We start from the raw sequence: 14,234 nt of genomic DNA, 5'->3' as shown, positions 1-14,234 counted from the left end.
TAAAACAGGGCATGAACTGCTTCTGCTACACTAATGCAGAGGGAGAGAAAAGTTCTGAAAATTAGTTTCTAATTCCCATCTGTCACTCACCTGAACTGAAGTATTTCCATTACCCCCTGCACTCCACAACTCATCAGCAAAACCTTGCAGCAGAAAAGTTGTTTGAAGGCTTAAAGCAATTAACGTTAAAAAGTACTGATCTTGAATCACTGATGATTTGACCAAAATTTTGAGTCTCTCAGTGAGGCTGTTAAGGCTTAAAACAAACTCAAACCTGCAACTACTACCAAGAATGCCTTAACTAATACTTGCAGATAATCTCAGTTTACTTTCCAGACATAAGGAAGTTACTGAGAAAGTCCCAGTTTCCTCCTCCAGTCATCGTCACAGGTAGATGAAATCAAAACTGTAAGAGACAAAAGTAAATAAGGATTGAGAAGACCACTATATTAAGGAAGGCCAAGGCTGGACATGCAAGCAAGGTCAGAGAACACCAGACTCCTCTGGTAGCCAAGCTGAGAACAAACCTGAAAAGGACCTGGCTCCTCCCAGCCAGGCTGTTGAAGGCTTTGCCACTGAATATGTATGAGTGAACAAACCCCAGAAGAGTTGCGTGACTCAGAGAGTCATACCAAAGCAGTCATATAAAGCAGAAAAAGTTTGCAGTTAAGGTACATGAAATGTTGAGGAGGATGAAGGAGATGAACATGACTGGTTTCAGTCTGGAAATGAACACCTCACACATCTGGCTTCAGGGCAAAGGGCATGGACAGAGGAGAAAAAATGGCTTTTTCTATTACACAAGGATGGAGGAGATGACAAGGGACAAAGCACCACATAAAGAAAACGCACTGGCCTGAGGTCTAAGAGGACTCGGGTATCCTGACCTCCTATCATCTCTATTTCTCTCTGCCCACATAGCCATTCAATGTCTATCAAAACCCATTTAGGTATTGACACTACCTCTTCACTGAGGTGCAGAATGCAAAAATCTCAAAATGTGCTTTTCTGTCCTGTGGTCTCATATGAGACTTAATTTAAACACTTACTGTGCTCTCTCTGTTCTGATTAACATACCATTTACTGCCTGACTCATTCACCTCTCCTTGCAAAACAGTGTAGATTTTATTCCTGCCTTTCTATTTCCCTTGTTGAATGCTTTACAGTAGAGATGAATACTTTCCCCCCCTTTTTTTTGCTTACCTGCATCATTGACTGGCTTCTGCTGAAGATCACCAAGCTAAATGAAATTCTACAAGCAGTAATACTCAGTATTTTGCTATGGCTTCTTATCCCTACCTTGAATAACAAGGAAGAGGAATGACAGTTTTAAAATGATTGCTTTCATTGTTCCACAATACAGTAAGAATTTTAAAAATCATTCCACATCACATCACTGCAAACAGCAAGTGCGCTCTCCATGCACTCTATGATAAAATTTAGTATGAGACCTGTGTAATGGGATTTAAAGCTGAACAGCTGTTTTGCTAGCCCTCTATACCAGGGCAAACATCTTGGAATCAGGAATCAGCACAATCTCAGCAGGAATTTAGGAGACAGACAAATATATATCAAAAGAAAATTAGCCTCTACTCAATGAATCATTCTGTTCTTTTGACAATTACCATTTTTTAAGTCCTCCTGTCTTTGGAACTCATGTCGCTCACACTTAGAAGCATATTTTCCTGTCCCATAAAAGGAATAATGCAACCAAACACCTGCTCTCTGGTGCATGCATTTTAGATCTGTGAAGCCATTTCACTGAGTTATTCAGCCAAGAACCCCATGGATAACTTTGGACCAGATTAAGTCATCTTTAAAACCTCTGAGATACATTCATCAGACCAAGTCTCTGACAGCAGCAGAAACTGTCTCTACTGTATAAATGAAGTCAGGGGAGAAATTTCTCTTCAGATAAATGAAGCCTTACCATTATAAAAGGATAGCCACATTAATAATTTAAGAAAGTGTTTTGAGGATGTTAGTTTTCCAAGAAGAAATGACAGAGGAAGACAGGGTTGTATGGTAGCCAAGGCGAGTTCTGATAAACAAATGAAGACTAAGAGGAAAAAAACAGTCTGTCTTAAACCACTAGTCAGGTAGCTATTTTTAGTACCAAAAAATAGCTTCTTAAAATACTTTTAAAAAAGCAAATACAAAATTTGGTCAGAAATTTCCTTCCTGATAATGCTGAAGTCCACAGTGGAAAACTTCAGTTACTGGGTGTGTATCATCATCATCATCATCACTGCCATATTCTCCTGAGGAAAGCGGCATACTCTCCTCTTTGGCTGTCAATCTCTCTTTGCAATGCTGCATCAGCCAGAGACCAAAGAGAAAGTCCTGTCCTAAGAGGACACTGACATCGCAGACTAATGTCTTCAGCTAGGAGTGTGGTGATGAGCAACACAGTCATTTTCAAAGCAAGTATCTCCCACAGCCCCGTTTGACAGTGTAAGTTAGGGTAATGATCTGCGTGTTGACAGCATCCTGGATGCGGACAAGTAATACAAATTTCAAAATCATATGCTGAAGGAACAACTTATTCCAATTTTTGTCCTAACTTCAGATCACCGGGAACGGTACTAATGTCCATGCCTAAGTTAACATTGTCTAACCTGAGCCGGAATACAGTTTATGTCAACTATTAATTAATACTATCAATATTAATTATTTTCAAATAGCATCAGTTCTTTGAGTGCCCTAGTGGTGTTGATTCCAAAGATGTGAGCATTTAATTGGATAAATGACTGCAGATTAATTGCAGATCATTATGTACTGGAAAATACAGACTATCATGCCAGCAAATGCAGAGCTATGGGTATTGAAAACATATCAATAAGTTTATTTACCATTTCTTTGACCTATATATTCCTATTTTGAGAACAAAGCCAGCAGGAAGACAACAAGGTCAATGTTATTTACTAATTTTTTGCCATTCCAGCCAGGGCTTCTTTCTGTTACTCTTTGTCGAGCCTGACGTTAATATTTTGTCATGCAAATAGCTTTTTCATGACTCTTGTGGTGATCAAAAATGAGGTCTGATGACATGCTTAGGTAAAAAGGTTGTTACAGATTCTAAAAAAAAGAGTCTCAATCTCTTATTTCAAGAGCTGTTACAGAGTGGCAGGAAAACCTGTCTTTGGTGGTCCCTTTTCTGTAGGGACAAATGCAGTCAATTCCTGGGGAATCACGGGCAATACTAAATAAATGCAACCCATCCAATTCACACCACTGCTACTCTGTTGAACACCAGCTGTGTGCTTTCCCTTCTCTTAAGGGAACTGGTGAATCCAAAGGAAAGAGCAGTGGAGGGGCTTGGGGACATGCTTTCGGTCAACAACTCCAGCAGGTAGTTTCAAAATTCAGCTCTGGGTAAATAAAAGAAAGTTTTTACAGAAAGAAGCTACAAACCATAAAGAGATAAAACAGTGGTACAAAGCAAACAAAGTATTTAATTCTATCTGAAATGACACCCCATTTTCTTCCTGTTAGCAAGAAAAACAGTTTATGGCTTTGGTCAACCCCAAACAATTTCCTTCCTGGTTCCCAGCTTGCCTATTTTACCTCTTATTTCCATCACAGAACCACGAACTCAAGAAAATCTCTGTAAGAATCCAATTAATGAAGACAGTTGTACACTATTAGTAGGAATAGGGGACCTTCACTGGATCCTTAATCTCTCTGTTACTTCAAGCTCCACATCCCTTCTCTTACTCTACATACCAAAATCAAAAGTAGAATATTCTCTATCAAGCTCAAGCCACTAACACAACACAGAAAAACAGATAAACCCTTACACTCTCAACTGGAAATAAACAAAGAAAAAAACCTAATGCAATGCAAAATGGTGGATCATTTTATGTTTGCAATTTTAAATAAACATAAACCCTCCAAAAAACAGCTCTACAGCAAAAAAAGAAATTTGTGTGCATAATATTTCTGCTCAATGTTTTGGGCCAAAACTTTTCAGAACTGAGTAACTTTTGGCAGAAATCTCTATGTTCCAGAATTTTATTTTGCTATGGAAACTGCCTGCCTAAGAAAAACAAAGCCATAGACCATCCATTTCTAGAAAAAATTTCCTCCACTTTCATACAAATCATACAAGTGAATGATTGGCATATAGTCCTTGAACAGCTTCTCTTTAAAGATCATTCCTTGTAGCACAGACACTGCTTTTCTTGCTGAACACCTGTGAATTAGTTATATTCTGCAACTGCCTTGCATAATCTGTCAGCTGATGCAAGTCGTACAGAGTCCAGCTCCAATATTTCCTAAGTGAGCCGAACTCAGTGACAGCCTGTGGGTGGGCCAGGTGCTGTTTTGCTTATGTGAATTACATCTCCTCTCAGACGGTGGCAGGACAGATTAATGTGGCCTTACACCATCTCTGCCTTGCCGTTACAGCTTCTGTATAAAGCTCAAGTTGAATACCACCAAACCTCTCATCTTCTTTCCTTTCAGTTGCCTCTGTCCTTACCTAACCTAAGATATCTGAAAACTTCCAAGCTGTTTCTCAGACCCTTGGGTCATTGGCTTCATGCACAATGGCATGCATGAGAGCAGAAGCAGATGTTCTATATGTGACAACCCCACATAAACAACGGCCTCTCTCCTTTCACTGCTGTAGCGGTGCCTGAAATGGTTAGGTACCAATGATTTTTCTCTTGTGTTTTTGGCAGCTTCACAGTAGCAATGGTGTTGCTACAAGCCATGACCTACCTCTACCCTTCCCAATACCACAGGCTGCTACAAAGGGCTGCCCTCTGCCTGATGCTCATCGGCACAGAGAACCAACCTGTAACCAGTAGCCAAGACACCACTTTGTCTGCATGCTGCATCTGCATTTGGAGTACACAGCCCTGTGCAGCCAGCCAAGCAGTAGGGTCTCAGTGAAAGCCTCAGGAAGCTGGGTATTTCCTCAATAGTGTTTTATTTGCTGAAAGACATTACCTGCTCCTAATGGCTTTCATGACTGACAAATTGTATTACATCTTCTCATGACCTTCCAAATAACATTCACTGGATTCTCAAGATAACCGAGACTAATTCTTCTGAGTGATGCAAGGATGTGAAACCTTCATCAGTTTGTGGCTTACATTTGCACTGGGGAGACCTGAAATTCCCTTGACTCAGCCCAGTGTTAGAAGCGTAATGCTGGAGACTGGCGTCTTCTGACTGACCTGGTCCTGCTCTTAAGAAACATACCAACTATCACCACATATTTCTTAAGGTACACCCCTTTCTACCAGCAGCTCAAATCCCTGAATACCCCAGTTGCAAAGATGATCCACTGTCAAGTAGTTTTTCACACCCAGTTCTTTAAAATCCACTCCACTTTCAGCTTGGTAGATTACAGCCAATGGCTCTGCAATCTAGCAAAGGTTTTAAGCTACCTGACGTATCTCTAAATCACACCAAAAAGATGTGCAAACAGTCCTGCTCAACACACACATGTATTTTCCCTCCTCTGTCGACAGCACACCCAGTACGGTGACTGGTAAGACACCTCCCCAGGGTACCTCTTCATCAGGAGCACAGTCATGCTCGAAGCAGCCAGTGGGCATGATGCTTACAAAGAAACAAATGGCATTTGGGGGCACTTTGCAGTCCACTGGAGCCAGCATCCCACAGCCCTGCATTTTGTAGGGTGTCCTGCCCTGCTTGTCCTCAGGTCTGCTTGCTGAACTGGCATGGCATTTCACGAGCAGGGCCAATGCCACTCTGAGAGGTAGGAAAGAGTTTTAGCATAGGAGAGCATGAGTTTGTACAGCAGGTTTGCTCTGTGAGAGGGCAAGATTCCTGCATGAGACTGTGAACAGTTCTTCTGGCTTCATTTATCCAAATATGGCATTGCCATCAGAACTGTTAACTCTGACAGGTTACTGAGTGTGTTTCATCAGTATTACAAGCAAGCTTTGAGCACAAGAGTGTGATTTAGGTGTTTCAGGGAAGAAAAGCCAAGCTTTTACAATGATTCTTCATTCTTCCAATACTCTTTCTTTCTCCCATAAATGGTTCTTATGGGATGCTCCAAAAATCCCAGCTGTGTTTTATGAAATTGAATTTTCCAAGTTTCTTGCTAAATATCTCAGACAATTTAAAAACAAATAGCTAATACAAACTGAGTTTCTCTTCAGTTCATGCATTATTAAACACCCCCTTCCATGCACAAGGAATGCAAGAAGGGCTGGAATAAGTAGAACAATAAGTTACCATAGAAGAGCTACCAGTAATTACTCAGCAAATACAATAAATTACTGCATATATGGAAATTAAATGTACTTCATTTTGTTGTCAGTGAGTATTTTACAAGCGTGGGTGACAGAAGCACACAGCAGAATATAAATGTGATACAACTGCCTTTTGCAGTATGTGTGTTTCCATCAAAGTTGGATTTTTTTCTCTTCCTCCTCTCCTTTAGATTGATTTAAACTGATGGATGGTGAAGGAGGATTCTGAATTCACTGGTGCCTCAGCAAAGCAGTAAAAAGCAGCACAAGAAACATGTATGAAAAGTCATGCTGAAATCTCATGCTCCTATTTGAGTTACTGAACAGGGCAGCTCTTCTAAGAGGTCCAACCCTCAGCTTCTCCAGAAACCCATTAGCAAACTCTATGCTTAGAGGCATTCAGGTCCACTCAGATGAGACTATGCCAGGGACACCAGGCATAAGATTCAGACATGTTTCTTGAGTTTTATACAGCATCTGTCTTCAGAGAGGCTTAGGAATGAAGCTCAGTTGTGCAACTGTGCAGAGTTCAACTTCAATTTTAAAATCAGTTCTGCCTTCTGAGACTGTAATAGTGGACTTAGAGCTATTAAAAGAGTCAGTGTCTCACACACATTTGCCATGAATTCTGCAAACCCTCTTTGTCATCAATAAGAGCCATTAATTAAATGTTGCTCCTCCATGGGATAACTTTTCTGAGCAAAGAATTGGCCCTCCACTTGCTAGAGCGCAACAAAGAGAAAATAAAAATCAAAAGAGGAGTGCATTGTCAAGGCTATTGAAACAAATGGCTTAAAGGAGTAGGGGATGTGTGGCAACATAACCACCCTGTATTGTCATGAATAAAAGTGACACCTTTAAAACAAGAAAAGCAGAAACCTTATTCCAAGTGCAAAGGATGTCCAAGCCCACGGGTAACTTTAAACCTCCGTCTGGCAAATACAATTCTGTTAGTTGGCAATGAACTGCATGCCTTTACATTTATGCTGGTCCTCAGATCCCTAGAGGACATGGTAAATCAATGATTAGCACATTTGTGCACATGGATCTGCCTTGAAGGCAATTCTCGTTTTCTGTTTAAGATAGGAGAATAACGCAGCATGATTCCTTCAGAAAAACGGATCAAGACACTGTCTTATAGATACAGCCACATTCTGTCCCCACTCCCCTGCCTGTGGCTACCCCTTCCCAAATAATTATGTCCTCAATCACGCCATATGATTTTCACTATAACCAGAAAGGATGACAGTTGCACAAGACACACCAGACGCTGTCGTGGGATGTCCGGCAGCCCGCACTAGCAAAGTTCGACCATTTTGAAATAAAACACAGAAACCCACCTGGGTAAGGAAAGTTATCTTGTATTTCAAGGGGTTGCACAGATTGTGATCCACTTGCTTATTAGAAAAAAAAGGTAGCACAACAAAGATTAACATACGAATGATGCTACCCTCCATTCCCTACAAATGCATGGAATTGCCCCCATCACTGTTACAGCTGATTCAGGCAGTTACTCACTGTAAGGAGGTCTGACTGTTGACAACACAGGCTGTTTTGACAATGCACAGGGTGCAGGCTACCAATGGAGCATGTTTTCCAAAAAGAGAGGAAATGTGTGAATGTTGATCCCTTGTCTTAATAGCCCAGCTAATGATTACCCAGAGTAGCTACTGATTCTGTAGCCTCCCTTCTTCAACCCGTGTTCATGCCATCGAATAGACATTGATGGTAGCATGATGTTAACAGGAGCACGAGATTTTCAGAATCAGGACATGCATCGTGAACAACAATGCCACTCACAACTGCTTTCTCAGCTACTGCCAAGCAAGCATTTCTGCAAAGCACCACTGAAAAGCAAATTTTACGCTGGATATGCAAACCCAGCAAACAATGCCTAAATAGGTAAGAGAGGATATGTGAGCAAGCTGCAGCACCAATTTTGCACGCTAGTAGCAATAAATATGTTGGTTGTTAGTTTTGCGTTTATGCCCCATCCAAACATCTACCTATTAAACCAAGGAGCTTTGGGTGTTCTTCAGAGAAGTGAGGTTTGCAGATCAATGTTTGCACCCAGTCTTTTCTGTCTGTGATCAGATAAAAAAAAAAAAGAGAAAGAAAAATCCAAAAAGAAAGAAAACATGGCCTGTGAAGAGTACAGGGCTGAGTCTGCAGAACTCAATGTAACATCAAGCCCGGCTAGCTGAAGAGCATGGATTTCCTCCAGAGTTGGGAAATTCAAAGCACAAACCATCACAGACCCCAGTCAGAGCCACAGCAAACACTATGCAGCCAGCTCTGGAGAAGTGACCTCCTGGCTGCCAACCAGGTTGACAGAACAACACTGAACCCATTTAATTCACATGGGGCTCTCACCTGGGAAAGAATGTATGAAAAACCAAGCAAAGGCTCTCACTTCCTAAGAAATAACCACTCTGATTTCAGTCTCTCAGAATGAGGCAGCACAGCTGATTTCAGCACCATCGTGTGAAAATTAGTGGAAAACTGACCATGTGTCACAGATTTGCTTGGCATAAACCAGTAGAGAGAGAAGAGAGGCTCACAAAGGCTTCTGGCATCAGCACTACAGAATTTGTCTTTCTTCTACCTTTATTTTCAGGAGACAATGACAGGGAAAAATAATCTTGAAGCCAGAATTTACTCTTTAAGAGTAAACTTAAAAAGTTAGTCTTTTGCCATAACTTCAACCAGTATAAGTAGGCCAGAATTAGTAGACTGAAAAAAATGTTTTTAAGCATTGGTGATAGGTAGATGTTTTCCATTAGAGAATTTTACTTATCTTGAGGGCCTCTTTCCATGAGAAGTGACAATTCCACAATAAAATCCCAGACAAAGTGATATTCACAATAAGTCTTCCTGAACACAACTGGAAAAACACCCTTCCTCCATGCTGTTGTATCATACACAGAACTGCAAGATATCTGTGGCTGCAGAAACTATTAAGAAGAAAAATTAGAACACTAGAAAGTAGGCTAATCAGTTCGACATACTGTCTGATGAAGTAACAGTTATGGAAACGTTTTCCAATTTAAAAAAATCCCTCAAAACAACAAAGTGCATCTAGACTCCTACCATTGAACAAAGAGGCAGGGAAGTTTTTCATGATGATCAAAGCTGTCAAAAAAAATTAAGGTACAATATTAAAAAAAAAAGACAGCTATGATGTAATTGAAAATTCAAAAATCCCCTTCATCTGCTACTGAATTCCCTCAATTCAGTCAAAATATGTCTCCAATTACAGACCCACCAAAAGGTTCTGTAACTGAGCAGATGTGACTGCATGGCTGAGGAATTAAGGATATGGTTGCCCACCAGCTCTTTCTCTCCTCAGATGTCTCATCAATTGGGGGGGGGGAGGGAGCATGGTCTTTATTGTGTGTGTTGAAACAGGTTAATAAGCACCAGCACCTAGCACAGTTTTGCCCAGTAAGTCTACATATTCTGAAGCAGGTTCACATCCACCATCAAAGGAGAAACAGCACCGAGTATCATCCTTGTTTATACACGTGGGTTTAGCATGTTTTTCAGCATCACTGGTTTTCCACCCAGAGTGAGCATAAGCCAACAGTAAAATATGCCACATGAGAGCTAGCAATGAAAGTTGAGGAGAGGAAGGAATACAAATAACTAAGGGGAGGTAGTCCAGAGCTGTTGTCATAGCTCCCAGTACTTGACAGATACTCAGCTGATGTAAATTTTGTCCTTTTTCCTCCCGTGTCAAGCCTCCAAAGCAGGTTCTCCTCCTGAACAGTAAATTCAAACTTAGCTATGGATGAATGCAGAAAAGACTTGCCCTAAGGTCTTACCCGCCTTTATTTTTAGAAATAGGCCCCCCTCCCCCAAATCACACCTCTGAGTAGTGAGATGACTTAAAAAAGAGGGCAGTCCACACCAATGTCCTCAGACTAAACTGGATCTTGACATTCAAAGGCTAAGGGCTGTCACACCGAGTAGCCTCTGGCTCAGAGGTAACTCTTTCTGCAGTAACTCCTCTGGAAACCTTCTTTCCCAAGTCAAGCACAAGAGCCCATTGTACAGAACTGAAAGGTTTTAAAAAACCTCCTTCCTTGTGCCCAAGTAGAAACAGGTGGAAATCTGAGCACAAAGGCATGACCTCTGCTTTTCCTCACCAGACCCATCTCATTTGCAATAGGGAGGATGTCACCTGAAGTCCCTCCTCTGTCCCAGGTGTCTTCACGCCACCACAAAGACCACATCATGTGCGGGACCAGCACTGTTACTCTTACCCATTTATTTCTTAAGCACTCACCCAGAGGGATCAAGAGAACTATCGTACAACTATCGTACAATTGATGTCAGCTAGGAAATCCCATCTCACTACCTGCAAGCTTTAAATGACAGCTGATCAAAATGCCTGCGTTTTTTTTCCTTTTGGTAGCCACTAGGTTTTCTGGAGACGCTAAAAGGCTCAGGGTCAAGGTCTCTCAGAACATCCAAACCCGACAAGGACACTGCATACACTGGCATTTTTGCATCTCCGCTCCAAAGCGTCTTTCCCCCGCATGCGGCGTATCCCTCACGCCCCGCTGCAGCAGGCAGCCTTCTCCCCAGCCAGCGAGCAGCTCCGCAGCCCCGCTCTCGGCCGGGAGAGCGGAGCACGGCCGGGCACCGGCGCGGCGGAAACGCGGCGCCCGCCTCCGCCGGGAACCGCCGCTCCTGCCGGCGGGAACCACCGCCCGGGGGCGGCCCGCGCCTCCCGGCCGCGCACACGGGCGGACGCCGGACACCACCGGCCGGGGCGAGGGGAAGGCGCGGGCCCCCCCCGCCGCGGACCCCGGCCCAGCCGCCGGCGAGGCGCCGGCCCGCGCGGCTCCGCCGAGGTCGGGAGCGGAGCCGGCGGCCGGGGACCCCCTACCTTCCCGGGGCAGCTCCCCGCCGGGGCGAGGGGCCGCCCGGCGCCCTCCCCCCCGCCGGACACCGACCCCCGAGCGCGCCCCTCGCCCCGCGGCGGCCCCGCACGGCCCCCCCCGGCCGGCGCCGTCCCCCCGGGCGCTGCCCCCGCTCGGCTGCCGGGGCGCCCCGGGGGTGCCGCGGGGGCAGAAGGCGAGCCGGCGGGGGGCAGCAGGACGGCGAGCCCGCGGGCTCCCGCGTCGCCCCGGCCGCCCCCAGGGCCGCCCCGCCGAGCCCGCTCCGCCCCCCCCCGGCACCGCCGGGCCGGGGGCACCGCCGCCCGCGGGCGCCCGCCGACCCCCCCCCCACCCCCCCGGGCCCCCCCCGCCCCCGCCCGGCCCGGCTCACCCCGCGGTGCGGCGCGGCAGCCCCGCTACGGGCGGCGGTCTCCATGCGGGCGGGCGGGCAGCGCCCGCCGGCCGGGCATCGTGGTCCGCCCTCCCTCCTCGGCGCGGCGGAGAGGGGCGGGGGCCGCGGCCGCCCTCCCCCGTCCTGCTTCGCCTCCCTTCGCCCCCTCCCGCCACCCGCTCCTTCTCCCGCGCGATGCCCGGAGGATCACCGCCGCGGCTCCTTCCCCATCGCCCGCCTCTCCTCCTCTGCCTCCCCCTCCGCCGGACCCGGCTCGCAGCCCCCCGCCCCGGCTGCGGAGCGGAGGGAGGGGACAGGCGCCGGCCGGGGAGGGGCGGGCGGGCGGAGCGGAGCGGAGCGGAGCGGCGCGGCGGGGAGGGGCGGGGAGGGGAAGGAGGGGAGGGGGGGAGCGGGATCCCCCCGGGCACCGCCGCGGCTCCCCCCGCCCGGCCCCGGCCCCGGCCCCGGCGCCCCCCTTTGTGCCGCAGCCGCCGGCCCCCGGCGCTTTCCCCGCCGCCGCACGCCGCGGGGGCCGGGAGCAACACGCCCCCCGCCGCCCCGGGGACGTTTCCACCCGAAACTCGGCAGCTGCCAGGCAGAGGCTGGCCGCCGGCCGGCAGCCCCCCCTCCCGCTCTTCCTCCCCCGGCCCCCGCTGTGGGGAGCTGCAGCTCCAGCGCCTGCTTGGCCCAGCGTCACCGCAGGCTGGACGGCACACACACCCAGACCCCGCCACCCCCCCCCCGAAAAAAAAAAAAGGAGCGGGGAGAGGAGCGTGAACCCAGGGAGCAAAGCGAGCACACAGAGGGATGAGATCGGGGGCCCCGTAGCAGCGTTGGTGCCCCTAAGCCCGGGGATGCTCGGGGTCGGAGGACCCTCGCAGCCCGGAGCACCGGCCGCGGCAAGGGCAGCAGGGTGGGATCCAGGCCCTGGTCCCGGCCCTGGCAGCGCTGGCTGCCTCCGTCCCCCCTTGCCCCATCGTGCTCGCGCAGGGCACCGGGCAGGACTGCTGACCGAGACCGCTGCGCAGCCCTGGGGCCCGGACTCAAAAGCGCTCCGTTGCCCCGTCCACCCGAGCCGCAGCTGCCGGGCCACTCTGAACTCAGGGCACCCGACTTAGCCTGTCCTCAACAACCTGCCACTCGCCGGCTCGGTGAGAACACCAAGAGAGCGGCTTGCGCTTCCTCTGCGTTAGGAAACTCTGCCAGGTTTGCCTCCGAGCCACAGATGCGCTATGGGGAGTGAGAACGGTGCCGCCGCGGCAAGCCAAATTCCTGGCTGGCAGGGCAGAGAAGAGGTGACCCAGGAGCTGTCCTGCTGCGAACCACCCAGCAGCGCAGAGTCCTGGCTTCCCACAAGTGTGTCAAGCGCTCTCGCCAATGAGCCTTAACCGTAACACGGGCAAAAAAGGCGACCGCGGGCTAGAGTGAACCACGCGCACAAAATTCCTCTCTGTGGAGCAATGGAGCGTCACGCCTCCGTTGCCAAGGTAGCTGCAGAAGCGTTTCTGGGTACCTCATTACCCCCCCATTTCACAGACGGGGAGCACAGTGCCACACAGCAGTGAGGTGACTTGCCCGAGCTCGCCAGAAAGCCCCCACCGTTTGCGTCTCACCGGCACACACCGCGGGCCGTGCAGACCGAGCAGCCCAAGCAGACCGGCAGCGTAAAGTTATCCGCTTAAGGCTGAGAAGCGTTAAGTCTTGTCTGCTGCAATGCAGAGGAAAACATTTGTCTACCCAGAGCCCTCTTCCTTTGTAAGACATCGGGAGCACCGGCACAGCCCGCTGAAGCCGTCTCAGCTGTGGCAGAGAGGTATTCCTGCTCTTTGAAGCACTGCGACAGCATGGGCAGCATTGGTCTGATCATACCCAAAGCCTGATACGCACCCAAAAGGTCAATCAAGTTAAGTTAATTTGAAGAACGACTGCTCGGACACTGACACGAAAACGTCGTCTTTGCCGCTTCACATCCCTGCAGTTTCACTGTTTCCGTCGCGCCTCTCCTCCGTGAGTGGCATCCATCTGCTGTCCCTGGTGGACGTGGAGGAGGCAGAGGGAGACTGGAACACTGACGTGCCTTCCTGCTGTTGGCCCACCTTGCACCATCAGCAAGCCTAGCAGAAGCAGAGCAGGAAGGCAGGATTTGTCTTTCCTCCTGCTTTTTGGTCACACGGATTTCTCACCTGCTTGTCATTTCGGGGAAGCTCAGCAGGGCACGAGGTTTTCTTTCCTAGCGTGGGCGTTGCGTGGCTTGCGTGGAGCTACAGCAGTAGCAACAAGGGCTATTTTTAGCCTCAAGCAGGCCAGGCAGTTCCAGAAGACACATTAATAGGAGGAACATTTGAGAACAAAGCAAGCAAACAAAGGAGAAAACAAACTGAGAGATGTAAACGAGAATCACCTTTTAGCAGAAGCACTCGCTGAACGGCAGACGTGTAGAAACTGCATCCTGCACCTCAGGGGACATGAGCCCACTCCCCAAAACCCAAGCAAATGCAACTTCTCAACAGTATGTCTCGCCTTCAGAACAATCAAAGTGTCTTGGTTTAGCGCCGCACATCTGGAATGGGATTTATCGAGATGCCCGATTCAGCAGTTTTCAGCATGCATTCCTTTCCCCGAAAAAGCATACCTAGCCTGGTGACTTAAATAGAAATCAATCACCGCCTTAGAGTTCGGTACACGTCTGTGTTTTGAATCAGAGTCTAGCTGGCACCCAAA

At 48.0% G+C, this 14,234-nt stretch overlaps 1 protein-coding gene across 3 annotated transcripts in view; it reads right to left on the bottom strand.

The window, feature by feature from the left end:
• PLPPR1 (phospholipid phosphatase related 1) overlaps positions 1-13,968 on the bottom strand; it is a 135,206-nt gene extending 121,238 nt beyond the window's left edge. The window contains exon 1 of one of the 3 annotated variants that reach the window (XM_075019856.1): positions 13,401-13,968. The gene's annotated coding sequence lies outside the window, so the exon portion shown is untranslated. Of the gene's footprint in view, positions 1-11,513; positions 11,741-13,400 lie in introns of those variants that run through there. The other 2 variants (XM_075019857.1, XM_075019855.1) reach the window with 2 other exon arrangements.
• Between the last annotated feature and the right edge of the window lie 266 nt (positions 13,969-14,234).

Source organism: Buteo buteo, chromosome Z, assembly GCF_964188355.1.
Source record: "Buteo buteo chromosome Z, bButBut1.hap1.1, whole genome shotgun sequence".
Taxonomy (NCBI): Eukaryota; Metazoa; Chordata; class Aves; order Accipitriformes; family Accipitridae; genus Buteo; species Buteo buteo.
This window is presented reverse-complemented; position numbering and strand designations above follow the sequence as displayed.